Below are 25,362 nucleotides of genomic sequence, written 5' to 3' on the forward strand. Positions count from 1 at the left end.
TATTAACATAAAGTCTGACTGAAACTCGTGGATCTGCACAGAAAAACGCTGGTGTTAAATTTGTTGCAGCTCAAATTTCATTGGGCTCCCAATGATCATTTGAGAGAGTTTTCAAGTCTCAAATGTATTCCTCTGAACGTAGGTGCCCACGTGGGCATCTAGGGGAAAGTATCATTTGGAGACTGAATTTTGGCTCATGCAGAGTTGTGGAGTTCTGAACCGCGCTGGCAGTCACTTGAATACGTGTCAAAGCAACTATTCGCTTTGCGATATTAGCCTAAATAATTGTTAATAAGGAAACCAATTGAAAAAATATTTACCTAATTTCCAAATTTCTTTCATTTAATAGGGCGTACCAGTCACTTAGAATAAAATTATAACTTCCTAATGCAACTTCCAAAAGTTAGGTTAGTCATGCCCGTCGACATTTAAACTAAAGCCGGGATGTATAGAAAAATTCATGACCGTCTACATATACAATAAGGTATTTTCACTCCAATCACTAGCTCACTTCACTTCGTTAAATACTGAGGGGATAACAATTGACCAAATGCATGGGAATCGGTTAATTTTTGCTCTATTTTGCTAATATCTTCGTAGAAACTAATTTTTCTGTATAAGTGCATTAAAAAAATAGTTTTTCTTTTTTAGGGACTATTTAATGCAATAATAAAATGATAATAATTTTCATTCATGCGTGGGTTAGGGCTAAGCGCTGGTTGTCTACCCTTTGAAGCGCGATTCCAAATTACATTGAAAAACAATTCTTGTAATTTAAGTAAATAATTCTTAAAATATACACAAGAATGTATACAAATTGTGTAACTTTTGATTTCAGACAAGACAAAAATTTATAACACATATATTTGATGAATAACAGTTTATTTTCATTGAATTTGAAAGACTGACTAATATTTCTCAAAATATTTGTTAATAGATACATTTTTTTAAATACCATATGACATTTCAGCAGCTTGATATATAGAAGCGACTTGCAGAATATAATAGTGATAATATTTGAATAATTCTAAAACAAAATTTCAGATTGTTCTTTACGATTGAGATGTGACAAAACGACGCTTGAAGTAAAAAAAAAGAAAGCATAACTACAATGCAGTCGTGATAATTTATGGATTTATAGGTTATATAATTATATGAATTTCCAGAAAAATACATACAAAATATTAAAAATTTATAAATAATTATTTTCAATCACTTTTCCAAGAAATTTTTTTTTAAATTAAATTTTTTGTAAAATATAATTTGGTCTTTGGAATTCACTGAAAATAAACTGTTATTAATATAATATATGTGTTGTTTTTTTTGCCTGAAATCAAAGTTACACAATTTGTATATATCCTTATGGATATTTTAATAATTATTTATTTAAGTTACAAGAATTGTTTTTTAATGTAATTTTGAATCGTGAGCCAAGTGCGGCCAATGAGCGGTCAGCCCTAACGCAAGCGCAGTAGCTCAGGGTGCCAACATTGGCATCATTGGTCCACAGTACAAACCGCAACAATAAATCAAATCAGCCGGAAGAAAAAAGTTGGGATATGAAAGCCTCAATAAGGTATTTTCACTTCAACCATCAACTAAATTCACTTTGTTAAAAGCTGAGGGGGAAAAAATGGATCGAAACTTTATTTCTGTAATATATTTGTAATTAATCATCATGATTATTTTATTATTTCATTAAATAGTAATTAAAAAATAAAAACTATTTTTTAACTACACTTATATAGAAAAAATTACCTTTTACGAAGATGTTAGCAAAATAGGGCAAAAATGAACTGAATCTCATACATTTGGTCCCTTATTTTCCCTCAGCAATCTGTGAAGTGAAGTTAGCTGTTTATTGAATTGAAAATACCTAATAGGCTTTTATCTTATCAGTTTGAATGTTCCCGTCGCTATATTTGAAACATTGCAATGTTTCACGAAACTCCCAATGTTTCATGAAACTTTTCATCAGGCTAAAGTTTCATGCAAATTTATATCCCTATTCATCGCGAAAAACAAATTTCTGCTTTTATTATACAAGTGTATTTACCTTATCTTTCATGTATGACACTAGCCACTGCACGATTAGATATCTAAGATACCTTTAATCTTTGGGACTCCGCACGACCTGATAATCTAATTTGTCCCGCGTGCGGTCCTCGAGACCGCATTCACGTTTTACACATTTCAACAATTTCTAATTATTTTTATTTACAGTATGAGCATGTAATGAAGTATTTTCTCTTTTTAGGATGAATAAATAAGTAACTTAGAATATTTCTAAACTTTATTGAATAAATTTTTAACGTAATGCAAATTTTGGTAAAACTTATTGTATAAAAATCTTTCTGCTTGGAAAATTGGACTAGCCTCACGATAATCATTAGCAAATCGATTCTCAAGACAAATTAGAAGAAAGGGAACTATGTAGGAGCTGTAAATTCAAAATCAAAAGAATAATGCTCTTTCAGTTTTCATTCTTTTTTTCTTGAGCAAGTCTCACATGTGGTAACAGTTGTAGAATGTTTTCTACGTGCAAATTGTTTACATTCGCAAATTGTTCACGACGAAAGAGCAGCAGTTCAAACGGTTGCATAGCAACAGGACGAGGCATAGCAGGAGCCATGCCGCCCAATTCTAGGCCGTTATGAGTACACATGAAATTAACGAAAAATGCGGCCTACGGGACCGCTGCGCGGAGTCCTGATGGTTCAACTTCCGCAGAAAATCTAGTGGAAATTTCTTCGAACGACCAGGCACCAATTTCGATGCAGACGGTCACGACTTAGTTTGTACATCCCGGCTTTGGTGGTTTGAATGTCATATAGTAGGTTTTGACTAACCTAACATTTGGATATTACATCACCCCAAGTACTATTTTTATTCTAAGACTATTTAGTCGCTGGTAAATGAGAGGAAATAAAAAGTTAGGTAATTATTATTATTATAACTTACCTGCTTATTAACATCTGTTTCACTCAAATAACGACCGACAAAATGATCTTCACAGGTGACTTACAGTTTGTAGACAACACTTCACGTTGCACTGGATGAGAAAAAACAGTGTCTAAATGATGCTTTTCCCCTAGATTCTCCGAATGAACCTGTGCGGTTCAAATTTGTTGCAACTCTATTGAACACCGATTTCGGTGTACATTGGAGAATCGGCGATTCTCTGTGTGGTCACTTAGTTCATTAAAACACAAGTTGACGCCGTAGTAGTCAGACAAGGAATAAGTCGGTCCAAGGACGTACATATAAGTACAATCTACAGCCATTGTCTTAAATAAGGAGGATGTAACACCTATTTTTACCCTACTATACTATTATTTGCCTCTTCTGTTAAAGTGAATTACCTCTGAAACTCTTTAAAGCTGAATAGATTACTACATTCTGAACATAATAGGAATATTATTATTTCTTTCTTTCTAAATCCACCGTAAGCGCTCTTACTGGTACGTATCTTTTTACGTACTTGTAGTATCTTTTCATTGTTTATCTTATCGGTGCTACAACAATAGTATATTAAGGAACGAGTGCGGGCAATCAGTGGCCCCGCACGAGTTGCTCATACCAGTAATAATCGTCAAATTCAGAAAAATTAAGAATTTGTATTCCTATGAATACGCGATTTTTCTCCGTCTAAAAATCCCCGAACGAGAACAGAAAAAGTGCCAATCCTATTCCTCTCAACTGACTTAGTAAAATTTAACGAAAGCATTTATTTAACCTATTTTTCAGTATTAAATCTTTTTATAACTTATAAATTCGAAAAATATTCCAATTTATATTTTTTTATATTTTAACAATTTATTTAAACGTGTTAAAAAATGCACAAAAAAATATATTTAAATGCGTAGGTTAAAGTAGTCTTAACTCTAGACATGCGGACTTGAATTGATGACAATTTCTTACACATGTTAAGTGAACTTATTAGAAGGAATTAAATAATCTCAAAATGCGAATACTTTTGGGGAATAGAAGACATCTCTGTGAGATGTATCTGTTGGTACAATTACAAGGAATTAAATATATTGAAAACACGTTCTCTTTTGGGGAATAGGAACCTATGCGGCGGCCGCTATGGAAATAGAAATAAATTAGTTTCGGAGATATCCTATTCTTATAATGACATTTTAGACACCTGGAAAAATCGCGAATTCAAAATAATAGAATAATCTGCACTTTTACGCTGAAGTCTGAAAATATTAATTTTTCTCTATTCAACGCTTATTACCGGGATACTTTTTTCATTGAAGTGCATAGCAAGGGGTGTCGGGGCGAGAAATGAAGAGGCCATGAAGTTGCTGGTTTCAAGGTTTCTAATAATGTTATAAATATGTAGATAACACGTTTTCGAAGAGCAACATAACCTTCATTTTGGTTCTCCACTCTATGAATCGGTTATACGCTGGCATGTACTTGATTTGGGATTTTTTTGGGAGTAAGTTTTCAGTGGTTTCTTTGATATTTTTTACAATTTCTGCCGGAGTGATTTCACCCCAGTGGGCACAAAATTTAGCGACGTCTTTACCACATCGTTACGACATATTTACGACAACTTTACGACATCCTATGTCCATGTCGTTTCAGTGTCTTTGCGATATCGTAAAGACATCGTCAGATCATACGACTTATTTACAATATCGCAAAGACACCTTAACGACACGGACATAGAATGTTGTAAAGTTGCCGTAAAGATGTCGTACAATGTCGCATAGACGTCGCCGAACTTTGTGCCCACTGGGACATTAACTGTCAGGGTCACTATCAGGGAAAATCACGTTTTTTCCTTTTTTACTCATTGTGCTAGCAATTCTTTTTTCAGTCTAGTCGATTGCATCTGCAATAGATCTACTGTTATATAGGCTTCGTTGTTATACAAAATAATGGAGAATTGGAATTTCCCGATTCTTCATTTTTTAAAAGCAAGATATAGCGCCATTCTCCAATGGCATGGAAAAAAATATTTTTCACAATACCACGTCTGTAAGGTCGTATTGAAGACGTTCTAATCTAGTCCCATAAAGTTTATCTTAAAGATGTTAACAGTACGGCTTAATGATCTCTTTAAAAGGTCCTATGTCTGGCATTTCGTCGTCTTAAGGATGGCTTGAAAGGTAAACCAGGGGATAATGTCGTAAGGATGTCCCTGGGACATCTTTAAAGCGTCCTGTATACGATTATCATTATTCGAAATCAACACAAATTCAAAGTATTTCTATATTTTTCTCTCACAAGACTTGAATGCTTAAATGCTCTGAAATATTACAAAAAACTGATTGAGACTTAATTTTTTAGATTTATTTTGTAAAGTTCAACTTAGAAATATTCCTCTAAGTTTTATTGTGAGAATGTGCACGAAACCAAAGACATCATCTAGAGTAAGCCCGAAACTGTTCTAAATGTAAAAAAACTGTTTTATCATAAATTTGTAAATTACGCGGAGATATCATAAAGTCATCATAAAGACACCATGAAGAAATCCTATGTGATTTCCGTTCAAAGTTTAAGTTCAATGCGCATTGGAGTTCCGCTAGGTCACGTGTGAAATATGAAATAACACAACCATATAATCGGCAAAGTGGTCTTTTTTAGGGCAATGATGAGTCCCTTACTAGGATTACCTGAACAACTATAATATACAGGATACATTACGATTTGAATGAGGAAATTCTGCTAAATTAAAAGAATCAAATTTCTTTAATGAAGTACTTCTGAGGACTGCCCTACCGATTTTCTGAGGTTTTTATCAAATCTCCATGTTTTGAGACTCCCTGAATCAGAAAAAACTATTTTTGTGAAGGTGTCTGTTTGTCTGTCTGTAGTCTGTAGTATTGTGTTCTTCGGCACACTTTTTCAGGACCCAAAAAGAAAGAACGAGTTTGTTAACCAGCCATTTTGCATAAAAACACAATGACTGAGCACATTTTCAAAATTTTTGAAACCATGTTTTTTCCAGATTTGGAAATTCTATTTACAGTTGTCTATAGTACTTTGAAACACGAACAATTTATTCATATGACGCATGTTATGAAAAAAAGGCAGGAGTAAATAAATGTTTCTTTCGGGGAGCCTGACAATGTTACCAAAACAACTTTTTTTTAACATAACAACTTTTGAAAATTCTATGTATGGTTTTCCATGGTGCTCAGAAATACGAACAATTTATCTCAACAACTTTTTTCAAAAAAGCAAAATTATTAAAGTTATATAATTTTCAAACCCCCAAAAAACAAACGATAATTAACATTTTAAGCCAAGCAACCCACGATATAAAAATAGTCGATAGAAAAAAATGTTGCTTTTTTAAAGCCCTACAATGATATTGTTTCGACATTTAATTTCATACTCTTCACGGCTCACATTATACTCACAATGTCGCAGGACATATAAAGACGTTTTTAGGACGTCCTTTTGATGTCCTGGTGCCCACAGGGAGGTGTTTCACTTTTTAGCGTGAAAAAATAATCATGTCTCTTATAGTTCTTTTTGAGGCGTCTTTAGGATCAGCCCTGCGGACATCTTTGGGACAACTTTAGGCTAGACATAGAACGTCTTTATAACGTCCTAAAGTTGTCTTTATAATGAACCTGGGACTGAGACGCCAATGTCCAAGAATGTCCCAGGACACTTAAAGACGTTCTAAGGACGTCTTTAGGATGTTCCGGTGCCCACTGGGTATTTACTTCTTTCTCGCTACGTCGTCACTTCTTACCCCCCTAGGAAAGAAAGCGAATTTGAGTTCTTCTTACGGGAGATCGTCCAATGAGCAACGACTTCGAGTTTAGCATCCCGAGCTATTACGTATGCGTTCAGCAGAACTTCTATCAAAAGTCGCAGGTAACTTTTCATAAACTTTTGTAAATTACCATAAATTCCATAAATTGTCATGAATTTCCCTAAATTTCATAAATTTTCATAATTTCCATAAATTTCGTAAATTTCCAAAACTTTCATAAATTTTCACAAATTGTTCATTTATTTTCACTTTAAACGAATAAAACCCGTAAGTTAGGCAACGGATAACTGATACTTAGTTTTAAAGTGGTTTAAAGAACCTCTACGTTGAAAACACACTTATGCTCTATATTTTTGATTGCATGCCTTTCTATGGCTTTGTGACTTTAAATAGCCATTTAGTTATGCAACTAATCCATTGTCCATATTGTAAACAAAAGCCTAACTTTCAGCCCGGTTGTTGTGAAAAATAAAGTACGTGACAAGGGGAGAGGCTATTTCTCGACTCGTGTGAATGCCGCCCTCGCTTCGCGAACTTTTCGTGGGAACCTTTCCTAGTCGTCGAAAATCGCTGCCTTTCTTCCCTTGTCACGTAATCTACTATTTTGCGCGAAAAAATAATCAGACATCTATGAAATGAAGTTTTAACACACAGCAATAATGGTCTCGGGGGAAATTTATCGTCTTACGCTTGCTTAACAGATCTTTTCTATCCGGTTCTAGCCGGCAATTAGCCGGTCCATAATATTTATGCGATCTGTTTTTGTATCTGTGCCTATACGGATTTTTTTCGACCCGCATATTACCTTGCTCGTTTCTTTCTCGGGTTCTATCCGAAAACTAACACGGTATTTTTATCCTAGATTATCCAATTGTATCCGGCAATTGACCTGTCCATAATATTTATTCGATTTGTTTTCGTATCTGTGTCTATTCGGAATTTTTTCCAACCATACCCCGCTCAGTTCTTTCTCGGGTTCTATCCGAAAACTTCCACAGTATTTGTGTCTTTTTTTATCCGGTTCTATCCGGCAATTGACCGGTCCATAATATTTATTCGATCTGTTTTCGTATCTGTGTATATTCGGCATTTTTTCAATCACAGATTACTCTGCTCGGTTCTTTCTCGAGTGTCTATCCGGGACCTTACACGGTATTTGTGTCCTTTTTTATCCGGTTTCATCCGGTGATTGGCCGGTCAATAATATTTATTCGATCTGTTTTTGTATCTGTGACTATACGGAATTTTTTCGATCTGCATATTATTCTGCTTGGTTCTTTCTCGGGTTCTATCCGGAAACTTACACGGTATTTCTGTCCTTGTTTTATCTGGTTCTATCCGGCAATTATTAATATTTCCGCTGCCCATAATTCCCTATGCGGCATTTTATCCGGCTCTATCCGGATTTTTTAACAAAAGAAAAAGTAATTTCTTAACTTACTGTTATATATTCTTTATTTTTTATAGATGTTAAGTACACAATACGCCAATACGGTACCTCACACATATAATCGCACACTTAACGCTTTGAAAAATCACTCCCACTGAGGATTCGAACCCTACATAAATTACCTAAACTTGTATTCTATCGCATGCTTCAACTCATTTCACCATGAACTATCCAAAGGTAATAAACAATAAATAAAAGTCAAGTGCAAAAATGCTTTAATAACGTTGTTGACAAAAAGCTATTCTCTGGAACGCAAAAACCTCCATAAAACGCATAGTTTTCAATTTATCCTATTATTTTATAATACGTTCTTACTCAGTTTTTAATGCGAAATAATAATTCTTAAACAATATTTTAAAATATGTTAAACAATAAATCGAATTTCCCCCATTTCAGAAAGGGCTCAAGACTTTCGGTATTTAAATATTCAAAACGTTCAAAAATGATCCAAAATTAATAAAAAATAAAGAAAATGAACTACAAAAATGCTTTAATAACTTGAATGGTCATTTTTACTATAGGGCAGTCTTCTAATGTAAGTTCCAAAAAAGTTCCAGATAGGGGCGCAGAAGACTCCATCAGGCAAACAATTCGATTTTCTATTTCCGATGTTTGCTTCAAAGACGAATAGATCTAGGTAGAAAACATTTCTTGGTCTTAGATGAATAGAATCTTCTAACTTAAATTCCGACAAGGTCCCGGATAGGACCCCATACGATTTCGACAGGCGAATAATCTAATTTTTCGTCTGATGTTCGCTTCAAAGCCGTATAGAACCGGATAGAAAACCATTTTTGAACTTATATAAAAACAGTCTTGAAATGTAAGTTCCGACATAGTTCCAGATAGGGCCGCATAATATTTCGTCAAGCGAATAATTTAATTTCTTGTATTCGATGTTCACTTCGAAGTCGCATACAACCGGATAGAAAACCATTTTCAAACTTAGATGCAGTCTTCTAACTGAAGTACCGACATAGTTCCAGATAATGCTGCATAAGATTTCGTCAAGCGAATAATTCAATTTTTGCTGTCCGATGTTTGCTTTGAAGCCGTATAGAACCGGATAAAAAACCATTTTCGAACTTAGTTAAAAAAATCTTCTAATTTAAGTTCTGGCGTAGTTCCAGGTAAGTCCGGCACAGTCCAAGATAGAGTCGCATAAGGCTTAGAAGAAAAAAGTCTCCCAACCATATTTCCGACAAAGTCTCGGATAGGCCTAGATAAAATGCTATTTTTCATATTTTCATTCGGATGAAACTCCGGGTAGAGTCGCTAGTCTTCCGCTTATGATTTTGCGAAATGAAAGAGATCCAGATAGGGACGGACTAAAATCTGAAGTGGGCTGTCCACACCTTTATCCGGTTCTATATCTGACCCTATCGGATCCTATCGCTTATTTTTAGCAGGGAAGTCTTAATGCTTTTTCTAACGTAAAGTGTTCTGATCTTAAATAATTTATCCCTGAACAGTGTCTCGGGCTTGTGCCTTTTCGGATTATCGATAAGTAACGTGATGAGTAATCTATTAACTGTAACCTGTGTTTTTCCTTTATGAATCACACCAAACTCTCGCTCTCAATCATGTGTTGGGGGTTGCCTTCAAATAGCTTTGGACTGGTTTCGGGGGGATCGATACGTAAACAGTGAGGGCCGCCTGACTCGTTTCTAATTGGAATATATATTTACAGTGGAACTCTTTAATAGCCCTCCCCTCTATAGCCCTTCCGATAACTGACGCAACGCCACAGGTAGGTGTATCAGCAGCTACGCGGGGTGCGCGGGGTCTGCGTTTGTCACTCAGGTGAGCAGTCAAGCATGAACGAATAAAAGTGGAGCGGGCTGTAATGAGTTAGTTTCCACCCACCTTCAGCCCCAAAATCGGCGCTATAGAAGAGTTTCACTGTATATATATATATATAATGTCTCAACAGCTCTAGCTCTGCTCTCCTGGGAAACTGTGGCAGTCAGCAGGTCTAGGAAGGCTGAGAACGGGGTGACTGAACGCGAGAGTTTTTTGTATAGTGAAGACATTTTCCGACTCAAATCGTCTTTTGGTGATAGCAGACGTGACAAATCAGACGACGGACGCATCCAGTTGCGCCGGGATCGATCTCTCGGAGAGAGATCACATAAAAAAGTCTCGCATAAAAAAGCACCCTGAAATGTGAAAGGCAAGAAAAATTAAAACCGAAAAGCACACCAAACTGTTATAGGTAAAAAGATTATCACCGAAAAACTCCCCAAAACATGGGAGGCAAGGGTACTCATCAGAAACCATCTCGAAATGTAACATACGAGCAGAACCATCCATCAAAATTGTCTATTATTTTCTTACGAACTATCACTTTCTTAAAATAAAACTGAATTTAAAATTTAATATTGAAAATAACTAAATTTTTCTCCAGATACATCAAAGTAAAAATAAAATAATTGTTACACGTAAACTCAAAAATCATTGTTATCAAGTATTAGAATCACGGGTACACTATAGGACGCCTAGCAGCGCTGTAGATAGTTCGCGCAGGGCACTCGCGATCGCACTATCTCCTACAACTCAATTAATACTTTCAGTACCATATTAGTTTTGGGATATTTTTCAAGAAGAAAAATCAAGCTTTTCTTCTAATATAATTGAGTTATAAAATAAAAAATGCCGATTTTGGAGAAAAACTGAAAAATGTTTTTAAAATGAAAAGTTAAGGTGAAATAATTTTTCCATTGTTTAATGATTATTTTGACTGTAAACCTCATTAAAAAACCTTTTTAAAAACCCGCATAAAAAGGTGAAATTGGATAACTGCGTGAGTGTGAGGAGTTATGTACAATTAAAAGTTAGCGGTCGAGATGAAACATCGAAAATGCGGTTCCTATGTCTTGAAAATCCATTGTATTATTTGCGACAACAAAATTTTTGTATTGATTCAATTCAATTCCGAACAGATTCGAAAACATAATATAAACTCATCAACGCGTGTGTATAGGGTCTATGCCATTTACTTTTTAATTTTGTTAATTTGCTACAGTTATGCAATAGTAACAAATCTCCTTTTTCGAAAAGAGGATTGCTGATAAATATCTTTGCATTCATCTTCTTGAATTTTTAATATTTTCTGTATTTTTTCGCTAAATGTCTAAAAATTCTCGATGGGCTAATGACATGGGTGTTGCTAAGGCTAAAGGTAAATTGTCTTTTCTTCTAAAAGTAATTGCAAACAGCGTTAATTCAGTGCTCTCCTGAACTGTAGTATTATCCTAGCCGAAGAATCGGAAAGAGCCGTAAAGAGAGTACCGTTACGATCCTTTCTGATTTATATGTGAACTTTGCTTCCGCTTTTTCCGAACGCTTTCTCTTCTCGAAGGTTTCCGATGACTTTCCGAACTTTCGCCGAACTGTCCCACTGCGTTTACTTTGTTCTGAACCTTTCCGATTTCTATCCGAATAAATATCGTGGTGTCCCAATAGTTGATTCAGAAATTTCATCTGTGTCCCACTGTTCATGTTCATTCTGAAAGTTTCAGATTTCTTTCCGAATGACTGTGAAATGTAAATTATAAATTAAATGTTGTATTAATTATAGGGAAGGGGGCAGCGCCAACAAGTGGGGCAAAGGTTATTTTCCTTATAGCCTCGATTTTATTTAACAATTTTGGTTCTACTTTGTATTAAATGAATCTATTTTATTAGAGAGATAGTGTTATTTACTAAAATCTTGAAAATTGATGTTGCAAAAGAATAATTATACGGAAAACAGTTTTTACCACGAACGAATAGAAGTTTCGCTGACAGAAATATAAAGTTTTCAACTTTATTAAGAATACTTACAGTATAGAAATTTGATATTTTAACAGATCAAACAATATCACACGATCTAATACTATTAATTAGACGTAATTCAAGTCCAAAATGTAATAAATCTCCAAAATAAGTGAGGCTTGGCCAGAGGGGCAGACTCGACGAAAATAATGTTTATAAGTGCTCAGGTGAAACACGTGTCACAAGTTTCGTCGATAAATAATCGGCAATGTAGAACAGCAACTTATCTTGTGGGCTACATGAAAGGAGCTATTAAATATTATTATTATCAATCCGGTCGGTATGCAGTTTTCTTGTATTGATACAGTAGAAACATTGCGTAAATTCCGTTTCCAGTAAAATGTCAACGAATAAGAGGTTATATTACAGCTATCTCTATTTTTATTCAAAATAACTTATTCTTTTCGTTGATATCTTTAAAGGTAATTTTTGCAGTACGTAAAATACCACAGAAGCAAACCATCATATTTTCTTATCTTTAAATGTTTTGATTTTCATAAAAAGCTACAGACGGCTTTGCCCTTAGGTGAGGGGAAAAGCCGACGAAATACAGCATGTTAGAAATAATTAAATTACCAAATCATTGTTTTTTCATGTGATTAATACTTATAAAAATATGATATAAAATAATGTAGAACTCAAAATGAGAAAAAAAGGATCAATTCAACATCTTCTTAACTTCAAAAACATCATTGACTGATAACTGGTTGGCGTTGTCCCCCCTTACCCTACATATATATATATATATATATATATATATTAATTATTTAAATTCATATAAAAAATAGATAATAGCATATAATTTACTAATAAATTTATGGAATAAAAAAAAAGAATTAAATGATAATCGAAATGAATAAATGTTTTAATATAATGAAACATAAAACAATATAATTAAATATATATAAATTATTTTAAAAATATTTTTCAACTAAAATATAAATCATAAAAAAAGTATGTTAATTAAAGTGTTTTTACTTTAAACTATAATTTGTTTTATTTTCAATAAAAAAGATGAAACAGATTAATTTTTAATCAAACAGTTATGATTTTCAACCAAAACGATGCAAATTCCACCTAAATATATGCATTTTTCGTCCAAAAAAAACTGAATTTTTAACAACACAGTTGAATTTTCAACCAAAAAGAATGACACTATAAGAAAATTACTACATTTTCAACAAATTAATTAGATTAACTTCAATTTTCGAATTTTTTCCTTTGTGTATCCCACTGTTCTTTATTCTCTATTAAAAACAAGCGGTCGTATACAAATTTTTCCAACTAACCCAGAAACAGGAAAATTTCATCACTATTTTATTATTTTGTACATATATTTATATTATTTTTATTACTTTTGTTTTATACAAAAATGTACAAGCTGTTTACGAAATATAATTTGCTCTAAGTTGGACATGTAGAAGCATCACTTGGCTCCGAAAATCTTGGGAAAATCGCTGTCGAAGTCTCTTGCATCGCCATTTTGTTTCTTCGATATCATTCATATCGATTATGGTAGGTGTTCGATTGCACTGGACTCGATTTTGAACTAAAGATCATTTAAAACAAAGCGATTAAATGTGGCTGTTTTTCGCGAGATCTACAAGATAGGGAGCGATTTAACCAAAGCACTATTTGTCCAAAATCTGCTACTTTCAAAGAGCAAGACTGGGCGCGTGTTTCATAGTTGAGAAGAGAGGCACCCGCACCAAAGATATTATAAGCCTAGATGCGGCACGCGACGTCGGAGTGGGAGAACGATATATATCTAACTACATTTTTGCATGCATCTAGGTGCTGCCCTCTTCAACTTTTCGACGTTTCTATGGCAATCGCATTCTTTGTCTATGTCTACGGAAGAGAGGTGGGGCCAAGGCTCACATTGAAAGCCAAACCGAACGTGTCGGTGATTTTCTGTTTCTCGATTCTCGCGCTAGCCTTCGCCAGCCATAGCTGACTCAGGACTATCTCTGCACGCCGAAAATATTAAAATTATGAGAACCTAAAATTATTATATTTATTATTATGATATTCACTATTCACTCACTAAAAAGAATATAATTTTTTGATCGTTTTAATTCTTAAAATGAATATTCATAATATTTCGTACTTAGAATACTACTTTGCGTCTTCGTGTTTTAAATACTCGTATGATAATTTGAAATTTCGCTACTGAATTACGAATAAATATAATAAAACCTCGGTTTTCCCTATTTTAGAACGATATTATACTAAAGTCTGATTCATTTATTTCATTAACCTTCATGCGCTCGCGGCCAATTGGAGTCACACTGGCGCTCGCGCAGGCTGTCAGTTGACCGCCCATGTTTTTTATGATAATCATGCTGTTTTCTTTACTTTTTGTGAATGGCTCATCACCACCAAAGTAGAGGGACTCTGATACACAACTTGGCAAACATTTTTTCGAAAGAAATTCCTTATTTAAACAACATTTACTTAGCCATCAACATAATATAGATTTTAGCTTGAAGATTAATTTGGCTTCAACTTTCCTCGGGCAAGAATATAATTTTTCTCAGTGAAACTAGAAGAAAACCATATAATATACAAGTATAATCGACACTTGAGGAGAGTACACAACTTGCACTCGTAACTTAAAACTGTCGCGCGACTGTCACTAGACCGCCCGATCCCGTGTCTCCAAGTTTGGATCTGTACTGTGTGGCATGAAGGGGGTGGATTTATCCAACTTGCGCCGAAACTAGTTGTCCGAAGTGTAACTTGAGAATGCATATCTCTTCCACCTCACCCAAAGCTCATTGGTGAGCGCCTCATTCGAAATTTTAAAAAGGCGGTCACTAGACTGCCCGAGCGATCGCTTTAAGGTTAATTATAACGAAAGGTCAAATCAATTGAAAGTGAGTTTTAAATAATAACTGATACGAGGGATGGTATTAGCTGCAAGGCATATCATAAGTTACAAGTTTGAGATAATAAAAGATCTTGTGATCCTCTTCGTGACTTTCTTACCTAAAAACCAGCTGATATGTACAATGTGCAAATTTTTTCGAAACTATTTATGAAAAAAATCAATTAACATTTTTAAACCTTTGAGCCCCCTATTTGGATATTTTTCTTTGTTTTTGCATACTTTTAAAAAAACTCATTTGAAGAAATAAATCAAATAAAACATTTCATCAATCCTTGGTGGGAAATTTTTTAGAAGTACGAAAAAGTACAACTATTTTTGCAGGAAATGCCAATGAATATAATAATTTTTAAAATACTAAGAATTTCAGGTGGCCGTTTTAATCAAGAAAACAAATTTCCGGTCGGTTTTGATTCCTCTATAATCAAACCGAAGGGCCTATGACAAAACCACCGAACGCATCCTCGGTTCGCGGATAAAGGGTCCCAGTACCAAGGGTTTCTGCTGAATATGGTTACAAAAACAAATATGCAGTCCCTGACAATTGTCCAGGGGTGATCCCGAAGGAATTAACCCTCAAGCGGAGGTGTGAAAACCGTGCCGAAAACTGAATGGCACCTGGGTGAGGTGTCTAGAACGGTGACTCTGGGATAACGGGCGACTTCTTAGAGTACGCAGCCTTATTCTTGCATGCGGGTCTCTACAAGGATGGACGAACCCCTTTCCCTAGCTTCTCGTGGGAACAACAATGACAATACCAAACATAGTTGTAGTATGTTCGGTTCAAAACATCAGAACGCGCAGGGCTCCCGACAATGGGTTGGCCAACTATGCCCACTACTCTAGAGCTGGAGGAGCCAATGAAAATGGATTCAATGTGATGGATCGACGGTATCTCGGGACCTTTAGGTGGACGGAGCGACTGAATCACGACTTGCTAGAGTGCTACGGTATGAGTGTGCCCCTGAACGGGGTTACATGGCACGGCTGCATGCTCTGTGGTGCGAGAAACACCCGGAGCTATCGCACATTTTGCAGTAACGTCTGCGAAACCATGCCGAACTACTCCGAAAAAGGGGCTATGTAAGTGGAACGCCTACTCTACTACAGCTAGATCAAGCCGGCAACAGAGAAAAAGAGGCGACACTAAGACCAACCGCGGGCAGGCATCCAATAGAGGAACAGCGATGCTTTATGTCCCGGAAAAACATCAACACCAAGGTTTCTCTCAAACCTAAAGATCTGGCTGAAATGGATGATTAGCTTCGTGAACATTTTTCTGAAGAATCCGACCTTTGGCCTATCAATTATTTTGTGTACAATGCAGCGAGAGCTTTGGCCGATGTGAACCGTAAAACAAAACAAACGGCTGATCATGATACTAAAAGGCGACTGCATCAACTTGCCGTAAAGATAGGCTGGGCAAGAGATTACGCATCCCGCATTCAGTGTGTGATTGATTACATCACATCTGCTAGGAATTTTACCACCAAGGTTCGAAAATTCGCGCGCAAACTACGGACCCGGTATCACACACTTAACAAGTCAAAGCTGCTGACTATCAGACAGCATATTGTTGAGAGAATACGGATACTATCAGATGCTAAGAGCAGTCTAGAGCGGAGGAAGAGGTTGGTTAGAGAAAATCAACAGTTTCTCTCTAACTTATCTCAGCTCATCCAAGACTCTCCAGTTACTGTCGACCACCCGCCCAAACCAGAGGAGGTCGAAGTATTTTGGAGAAAAGTCTACGAAGTGCAGCACAGACTGGACGAAGACTCAGAAAATATAAATAGTTTCAAGGAGCTGTGTGATGCCCTCATAATACCTGATCAAGAATGCCCACCAATTACTACCGAGCAGGTAGTGATGGTGGTGGTGGAAGAAGTTTCCTTCAACCCATGAGCATTTGGCCCGTATTTTCACCTCGTATTTAAAATCGGAAGAGCCAATTCCGTAGTGGTTGGTGGAAGGGTGCACAATACTCATGCCGAAAATAGGCAACTTAGCTAACCCGAAGAATTATAGGCCAATCACTTGTCTGACCAGACTGTATAAGATATTCACAGCTATCCTGAATAATAGGATTGTACGGGCAATTGAACCTGTGTGGCAAGAAATGTACGAACGAGGCTCAAAGAAAGGCGTAGCGGGATGTTGGGAGAACCTGCTCATCGATAGATGTGTCTGCAAAGATGCAGCATTCTACCAGCGTGACCTATCGATGGCCTGGATTGATTATCGGAAAGTTTCCAATTCGACCTCCCATAGACTTATCATCTGTCTTTTAGAAAGCTTAAAGGTTCATCCGTAAATCGTTAGGGGCATAGAGAGATTGATGCCGCTTTGGAAAACCAGATTTACTATCTTATCTGGAAAAAATCGTGTGGCAACTAACAAGGGCACCTTTCAGAGAGGTGTCTTTCAGGGCGAAATCATGAGCCCACTCCTCTTTTCCCTTACATTATTGCCACTATCTCTAGTACTACGCCATTCCGACGGGTGATTGTGCGGCAAACCTGCAGATCGAAAGTACAAGGTCACTCATGTATTTTACATGGACGATCTTAAGGTCCAAGCTAAAAACAAAGAGCAACTACATCTAGCTCTACGGATTGTCGAACGATATACTAAGGAAATTGGAATGGAATTTGGGTTAGACAAATGCTTTAAGGTTTATTTGAAGCGAGAAAAACTTAATGGCATCCCTGAATATCCTGAGCTCGTTGATAGAAGCGCTATACGACACCTTTGCGCCGGAGAGACTTATACATACCTGGGCGTGCCACAGAGCCGCATTCAGGATTTTAAATCTATAAAGGATACTCTCCGAAGCAGATACAAACGTCTCACATGGCAAATTTGGTCTTCCGAACTGTCGGCGAGGAACAAAGTATCTGCAACGAACATGCTTGCTGTCCCGGTAGTACTCTATTCATTTGGAGTAGTTCCTTGGACGAAAAACGAGCTCAGATCCCTTGATATCGGAGAAAAAAAAGGTTATGCACATGAACAAAAGTATGCATCTTAAATCTTCTGTTCCGCGACTGTACATCGCACGCCTTCAAGGTGGTCGCGGAATATTAAGTCTTGAATGTCTTCACGACATGATTATTCTGGTTATAGCACATAGAGTCGTAAATGAAAGAGACCCACTTCTTAAAATGGTCAGGAATCACGAAGAAGTGGGCAAAGGAGAGTTTCTGTACAAAGCAGTGGAGGAGGCTGCTGAAACACTTGGACTTAACTTCAGTATTAGGGGTGAGCAAAATGCATCAAATCTTATCTATCTCGAGTACTCACTTCTGAATGCCCGGATTAAGAAAGCACAAGAGAAAAACTTTCGTGAACAGCTCCTCGATAAGAGCCTGCACGGTATCTTCCACAAAAATGTGGAGAATCAGTCAATGTCGTGTGAGCTAGCGTTTTCTTTCCTTAAATTGCCCAGATTAAAGTCTGGTACGCAGGGTTTCATTTAGGCATGCCAAGACGGTGTCATTTCCACCTTAACATACCGTCGCCACATTTTGAGCCAAGACATTCCCGATGATAGCTGCAGGGCGTGCCATGCACACCCCGAGCATTTAGCTCACATACTATCTAGTTGTCCAACTCATGCGGGAACGACCTACATCCAAAGACACAATGCGGCACTAAGTGTGCTTTATTACCATCTCTGTCACTTTTATGGCATTAACCTTAATATCACTCCTCTAAACGCTCCTAGGGAAATCGAGTCAATTGTTTAGAATAGGAAGTGCCGCATATACTAAAACTTTATATTTTCGACAATTGTTTCTGTTGCACACTCGAGGCCTGACATGGTTCTACTTGACTTCGAGAAGCGAACCATGTTCGTTCTTGGAGGTGCCAAGCTTTCACTCGTTAATAGCCTGAAAAGCATCCCTGCGTGTCAACAATATGCTAAAACACTTACGGGAAAAATGCAGAAGGCGGTAGTTCTTGGATCGCTTCATGTTCTCAGGGTGCACGAAACTTTTGCCGGATCATCGTATTGATTCCCTTACAGACTGTAGCGACCTATCTCACAGTCGTGAGACGTGGTTGTGGCCGAAATTTTACCGCGATTTCGCTGGGAGCGGGTGCAATTTTTCAGATTAGCACCCGCTCCTGGTGAAATCCTGCGATTGTCCTTATGACAATTTTTTAATATATATATATACTACATTTTTGCATGTATCGAGGTGCTGCCCTCTTCAACTTTTCGACGTTTCTATGGCAACCGCATCCTTTGCCTATGTCTACGGGAGAGGAGTGGGGCCAAGGCGCACATTGAAAGCCAAACCGAACGTGCCTGTGATTTTCTGTTTCTCGATTCTCGCGCTTGCCTTCGCCAGACACAGCTGACTCAATTCAAAATTTAGTAAGATTTAAAAATTTAATACAGTTCAGTTAAATTAATCTTTTAAAAGAGAAATTTTCGAGATACTATATAACGTATATACGTATAATACTATATTTTTTCTAATAATTTTATGAATTACAGTAACCACCAAGTATACATTTTTTACTTTATTAATTATTGGGATCATTCTTTTTTTATATTAATTTTGATGTTTCTCTTTCAATAAAATCGTTTCATGGAGGGAAATTCAATTGACGAAATTGTACGAAAAACGTCCAGATATTGGTACTGAAATTACAGCATACATAACGAATAAATATCATACTTTTAAGTCACGAAGAGGATCACAAGGTCTTTTATTATCTCAAACTTGTAACTTATGTTATGCCTTGCAGCTAATAAAATCCCTCGTATCAGTTATTATTTATAACTCACTTTCAATTGATTTGACCTTTCGTTATAATTAACCTTAAAGCGATCGCGCGGGCAGTCAAGTGACCGCCTTTTTGTAAGTTCGAATGACGCGCTGACTAATGAGTTTTGGGTGAGGTGGAAGGGACATGCATTCTCAAGTTACACTTCGGGCAACTAGTTTCGGCGCAAGTTAGATAAACCCACCCCCTTCATGCCACACAGTACAGTTACAAACTTGGAGACGCAGGATCGGGCGATCTAGTGACAGTCGCGCGACAGTTTTAAGTTACGAGTGCAAGTTGTGTACTCTCCTCAAGTGTCGATTATACTTGTATATAATATGGTTTTATTCTAGTTTCACTGAGAAAAATTATATTCTTGTCTGAGAAAAGTTGAAGCCAAATTATTCTTCAAGATTCTAAAATTTAATAAAGATAATAAAGATTTTTAAAGATTTAATAAAGATAAAAAATTTAATAAAGATTCTAAAATTCTAAAATCTATATTATGTTGATGGCTAAGTAAATGTTGTTTAAATAAGGAATTTTGTTCGAAAAAATGTTTGCCAAGTTGTGTATCAGAGTCCCTCTACTTTGGTGGTGATGAGCCATTCACAAAAAGTAAAGAAAACAGCATGATAATCATAAAAAACATGGGCGGTCAACTGACAGCCTGCGCGAGCGCCAGTGTGACTCCAGTTGGCCGCGAGCGCATGAAGGTTAATGAAATAAATGAATCAGACTTTAGTATAATATCGTTCTAAAATACGGAAAACCGAGGTTTTATTATATTTATTCGTAATTCAGTAGCGAAGTTCAGAGCATAATCTAACGTGCAGCTCTGCACAAGTGTGCAGTTCTGAATGGAAAGTGTGCAGCTCCGAATTTGTGTTGGGGAGGTACTTTTGAAATTATTTTCAATTAATCAAGTTCGAATAAACTAAAAATAACTTCAACAATTAATAAGGAAAAAACAGTTTTAGAGGTATTACCTTATATGAATACAACTTACGCGAAAAGATGCAAGATAAGTCCTTTTTTTTTAGTTTTCGTGTAAAGGCTGGGCCGTGCAGTTCTGAAATTTGCTTAGATTATGCTCTGGCGAAGTTTAAAATTATCATACGAGTATTTAAAACACGAAGACGCAAAGTAGTATTCTAAGTACGAAATATTATGAATGTCCATTTTAAGAATTAAAACGATCAAAAAATAATAATAATTTTAATATTTTTGGCGTGCAGAGATAGTCCCGAGTCAGCTATGGCTGGCGAAGGCAAGCGCGAGAATCGAGAAACAGAAAATCACCGGCACGTTCGGCTTGGCTTTCAATGTGAGCCTTGGCCCCACCTCTTTCCCGTGGACATAGACAAATGATTCGGTTGCCATAGAAACGTCGAAAAGTTGAAGAGGGCAGCACCTAGATGCATGCAAAAATGTAGTTATATATATATATATATATATCGTTCTCCCACTCCGACGTCCCGTGCCGCATCTAGGCTTATATCTTTGTTGCGGGTGCCTCTCTTCTCAACTATGAAACACGCGCCCTAGTCTTGCTCTTTGAAAGTAGCAGATTTTGGACAAATAGTGCTTTGGTTAAATCGCTCCCTATCTTGTAGATCTCGCGAAAACCCATAGTATTAAGCATGCCCCCCCCCCCACCCATGTAATTGTTAATGCAGTATACTGACGGCCCCTTAAAGGTTCGATTTTTGTATTTAATTAAATTATTCTTATGATGTATGGTTTACAATTTTTTAGCATAAAAATACACAATCAAAAATCGTCCAGACACTACTCAGAGAGAAAAACAATTGAGGTGACGGATGCAACAACTTGACAAGCGCTCGAAACCGCGTAGAAGTATTGTGCAGCCGGGAAAATCTATCGTTAACAAAAAACGTTGCCGAAACGTAAAACAAAATGCTTGAAATATGTATGGTGTATTTTCTAATATATAATCGATGACTTTAAACAACGCGTTTTGTTTAAAAAGCTAATATGTTTGTTTTTGTTTAATAACAAATTGATTGCGAACGAAAACCACGTTTTTCCAACTTCGACCAGTGGGACGGTCATAAAAAAAATGTTAGTTGAAGGAACTTATCGCGACAAAGTTGTTCATTAGACTTTGAGAAAGTTTTTCTGAAAACTTGAAGAAAATCGGTAAAAATTGTGGAAATGACAGCGATTTGAAATCAGCATGCGCTGCCGCTGGATCATTTTGTTGCTCTTTGTCGCTGCTGGCTAGCTGCTTAGGTACAAAGGCCAATAAGCGGAGCACTGCAGCGGCAGCGTATGATGACTTCAACCAACTTCAACCAAATGAGCTACGGAGAGACGAGAACACTTTCTCCATAATCACCTTACAAGCAGAATGTCAACGTCATTCCTTATACTTGTAAGATTTTTCTTTTTCAACATGAAACACATATTTTATTATTAATGTAAGTTTTTTGACCAGGGAAATTAATTAATAGTTTAAGATGTTAATTTTGTTTGTCTACTTGGTCATAATCAATATTATTAAAATATTGATTAATTTTTTAAGATTGCGTTCTGAAGGACCTGGGCTCATATCCCAGCGGAGCTAGAGAGCGTTTTTTTCGCAACCTTAGAAAATTAATCAATAATTTAATGATATTGATTATGACCAAGTAGACAAACAAAATTAACATCTTAAACTATTAATTAATTTCCCTGGTCGAAAAACTTACATCAATAATAAAATATGTGTTTCATGTTTAGAAAGAAAAATCTTACAAGTATAAGGAATGACGTTGACGTTCTGCTTGTAAGGAGATTGTGAAGAAAGTGTTCTCGTCTCTTCGTAGATCAGTTGGTAGAGCATCAGACCGGCAATCTGAAGGACCTGGGCTCATATCCCAGCGGAGCTAGCGAGCGTTTTTTTTTGCAATCTTACAAAATCAATCAATATTTTAATAATATTGATTACACCGGCACACAAAAAAAGTGGTCTGTCCGACAGACTACACTAGCATATCTATATGTTTCTGGGGTCGTTGAATTCGAATCCGGTGTCCAAATAACCAAGTTGGCTCGTATTTTTCTGAATAACAAAAAAATAGACGCATATTCTTGCAAAAAAAAAAAATATTTTCACGCTTGGTGGACTCAACCAACATATTTATCTGTCTTTTGGTTCGCTGAAGTAGAATCTGAGGCCCTAATAACCAATTTTGCTCATACTTTTTCGAAAATCGCAAAAATAGACGTAAAATCGGCGAATACAGCGATTTTTCTTGTCCACTTTTATAACAAAAAAATTTTTCATGCCCGGTGGTCTAAATCAGCATATCCTTATCTTTTTGGGGGCGCTGAATCCGAATCCGGGGTCAAAATAACCCAGTTGGCTCACATTTGATCGAAAAATGCAAAAATAGAGGTAAAATCAACGAAAACAGCGGGTTATCGTGCATATTTTTGCAAAAAAATATATCTTCATCCCCGGTGGACTTATCCAGCATCTCCTTATGTTTTTGGGGTCACTGATTCTGAATCCGAGGTTCAAATAACCCAGTTGGCTCATATTTTATCGAGAAACGCAAAATTAGACATAAGATCGACGAAAACCTTTAAACCTTTACCTTCCTCGACTGGGATTGTCGTTCACCGTAGATTCCCTTTGCGTCTCACGTTTCGGGGTTTTAAATTGGCGTTAGTCTCCTTTCATGGCAATAGTAGGATTTTTTGTAAATAAGTTTTATTTACTTTTAGCGTTACCCAGGAACAACGACATGGACGTAATAAATTCTATTCCCTTTGGGGTGCTTTATTACCGTGATTCCCCTTGCCTCTCAAGCTTATAGGGTTCTTTTATGTTTCTTTATATCGCTTGTATCGAACCCTTTTGTCCTCAAAAGACCTACGTAGTGGGTTTCGCTTTCCTTTGGTACTTTGATTGACTTGATCTTGTTTTAAACTCCAACAATAGTCAGCCATCGTGTTGATATCCCAACATCCCTGATATCGCCTCTCCATCTCTTTTATATCCTGGTGGAAACGTTCGCTTTGCTCTTCACTAAAGTCTTCCAGGTTGTTTGGAAACTTATTTAATGCGAATGAAGAAAATGTAACTTCAAATTCATAAGGTAGCCTAGTTTACTAAAGATTGTTACCATTTCTGAAACCACATTTTGATAGTCTGGACTTTTCTTATTACCTAAAAAGTTTTTGACAACATTTTTAAAACTAAGCCAGGCATCTTTTTCAGTGCCAGGCATTTTTGTAATGAATTCTGGATCCTGCAACAATTTTCTTATCTGCGGTCCATCGAAGATCCCCTCTTTTAATTTTGCTTCGGAAAATTGTGGAAATTGATCTTCCAAATACGCATAGAAATCGTCATCCTTATCAAGTGCTTTGACAAAGAGTTTCATAAGACCCAGCTTTATATGAAGGGGTGGAATCAAAACTTCTGTTGGGTCAACTAGAGGATCTTCAATTATATTTTTTTGTCCTTGCTCAAACGATGTTCTTTTTGGACATCTTTTTTTTGTACTGAAGAACGCGATCTCGACTGTCCCATAAGCACAAGTAACAAGGTGTTTTTGTATACCCTGATTGCTGTCCTAAAACGATTCCAAGAATTTTGAGATCCCCGCAAATTTTTCACTTATAAGTTGAGTAATTGATTTTTTCCAGGACAAACTTTAAGTTACTGTAAAGCTCTTTCAGTTCCGTAGAATGTGCGATTGGAATTGGAGCGTAAGCATTAGTATTATGCAATAACACTGCTTTTAGACTGCGCATCGAAGAGTCAATGAATAGCCGCCAATTTTCCGGTCTGTACAGTCTACGTTTTACTTTTTCCATTAATCCGTCAATGTTTTTACAATAGACTAATCTTCCATGATCATTTTCTTCAGAAGCAAAAAACTGTCTAAACTCTTTTTCCCTATTTCTGTAGAAACTTTAACTCCTTTAGCTAATAAGTTCTTCTTTTTCAAAACGGAAGCAAGATACTCTGAAGCATCTTTAGGGAGACCGAGATCTCGCGATAAATCATTCAATTCTGTAATTGTGTGGGATCACCCACACAATTATGCGCTATTGTGGAAGTGGATAAATTGAAATTGAAACAGCGCTTAGAAGACATGATCTGTTTTGATTTGGTAGTTTATAGTAGTAGTATAAGTATAGTATAGTAAACTAGTGATTTAAAAACACAAAAAAAGAAACTGATAATGGTTTTTAAAACTGTGCTGAAGTCACATTAAGAAGCACGCTTAAAGAAATTGTCACCACTGTCCTCCCCAGGAAATAAAAATCCATTCACTTGCATTTGAATGGGCTTTGAATGATTTTCTCTCTAAAATACCCATTTTTTATGATAAAACAAAAAGTAATCTTTAATTGTACAAACTTTCGCGCTTCCTTTTTTAGTTAGTGATTTTTTCATTAAAATGACAATTTCTTATGAAAACCCTAAAATAACCTTTAGAAATTCTAATTTTTACCTTTTCTTCCATAAATAATGATTCTTTCTCAGACATACCAAATTTTTGTTCGTAAAAGAGGGTTTTGAGGTCTTCTGAATTGCGTATCTGTCACTGGAATTCCAGATAGTCGCCCATAGGTTAGAGTGAGTTTTGAATGAGAAACCAACTTTTTTAATCGGCCACGTAATTTTTTTCTCGCACCCATTCAGTAGCGATT

At 36.3% G+C, this 25,362-nt stretch overlaps 1 protein-coding gene across 4 annotated transcripts in view; it reads right to left on the reverse strand.

The window, feature by feature from the left end:
• The window catches only part of LOC117167067 (Kv channel-interacting protein 2-like), a 142,312-nt gene that overhangs the window by 18,524 nt on the left and 98,426 nt on the right, over positions 1–25,362 (reverse strand). The gene's annotated exons all lie outside the window — the stretch shown is intronic.

This window comes from Belonocnema kinseyi, chromosome 2, assembly GCF_010883055.1.
Source record: "Belonocnema kinseyi isolate 2016_QV_RU_SX_M_011 chromosome 2, B_treatae_v1, whole genome shotgun sequence".
In the NCBI taxonomy this organism is placed as follows: domain Eukaryota; kingdom Metazoa; phylum Arthropoda; class Insecta; order Hymenoptera; family Cynipidae; genus Belonocnema; species Belonocnema kinseyi.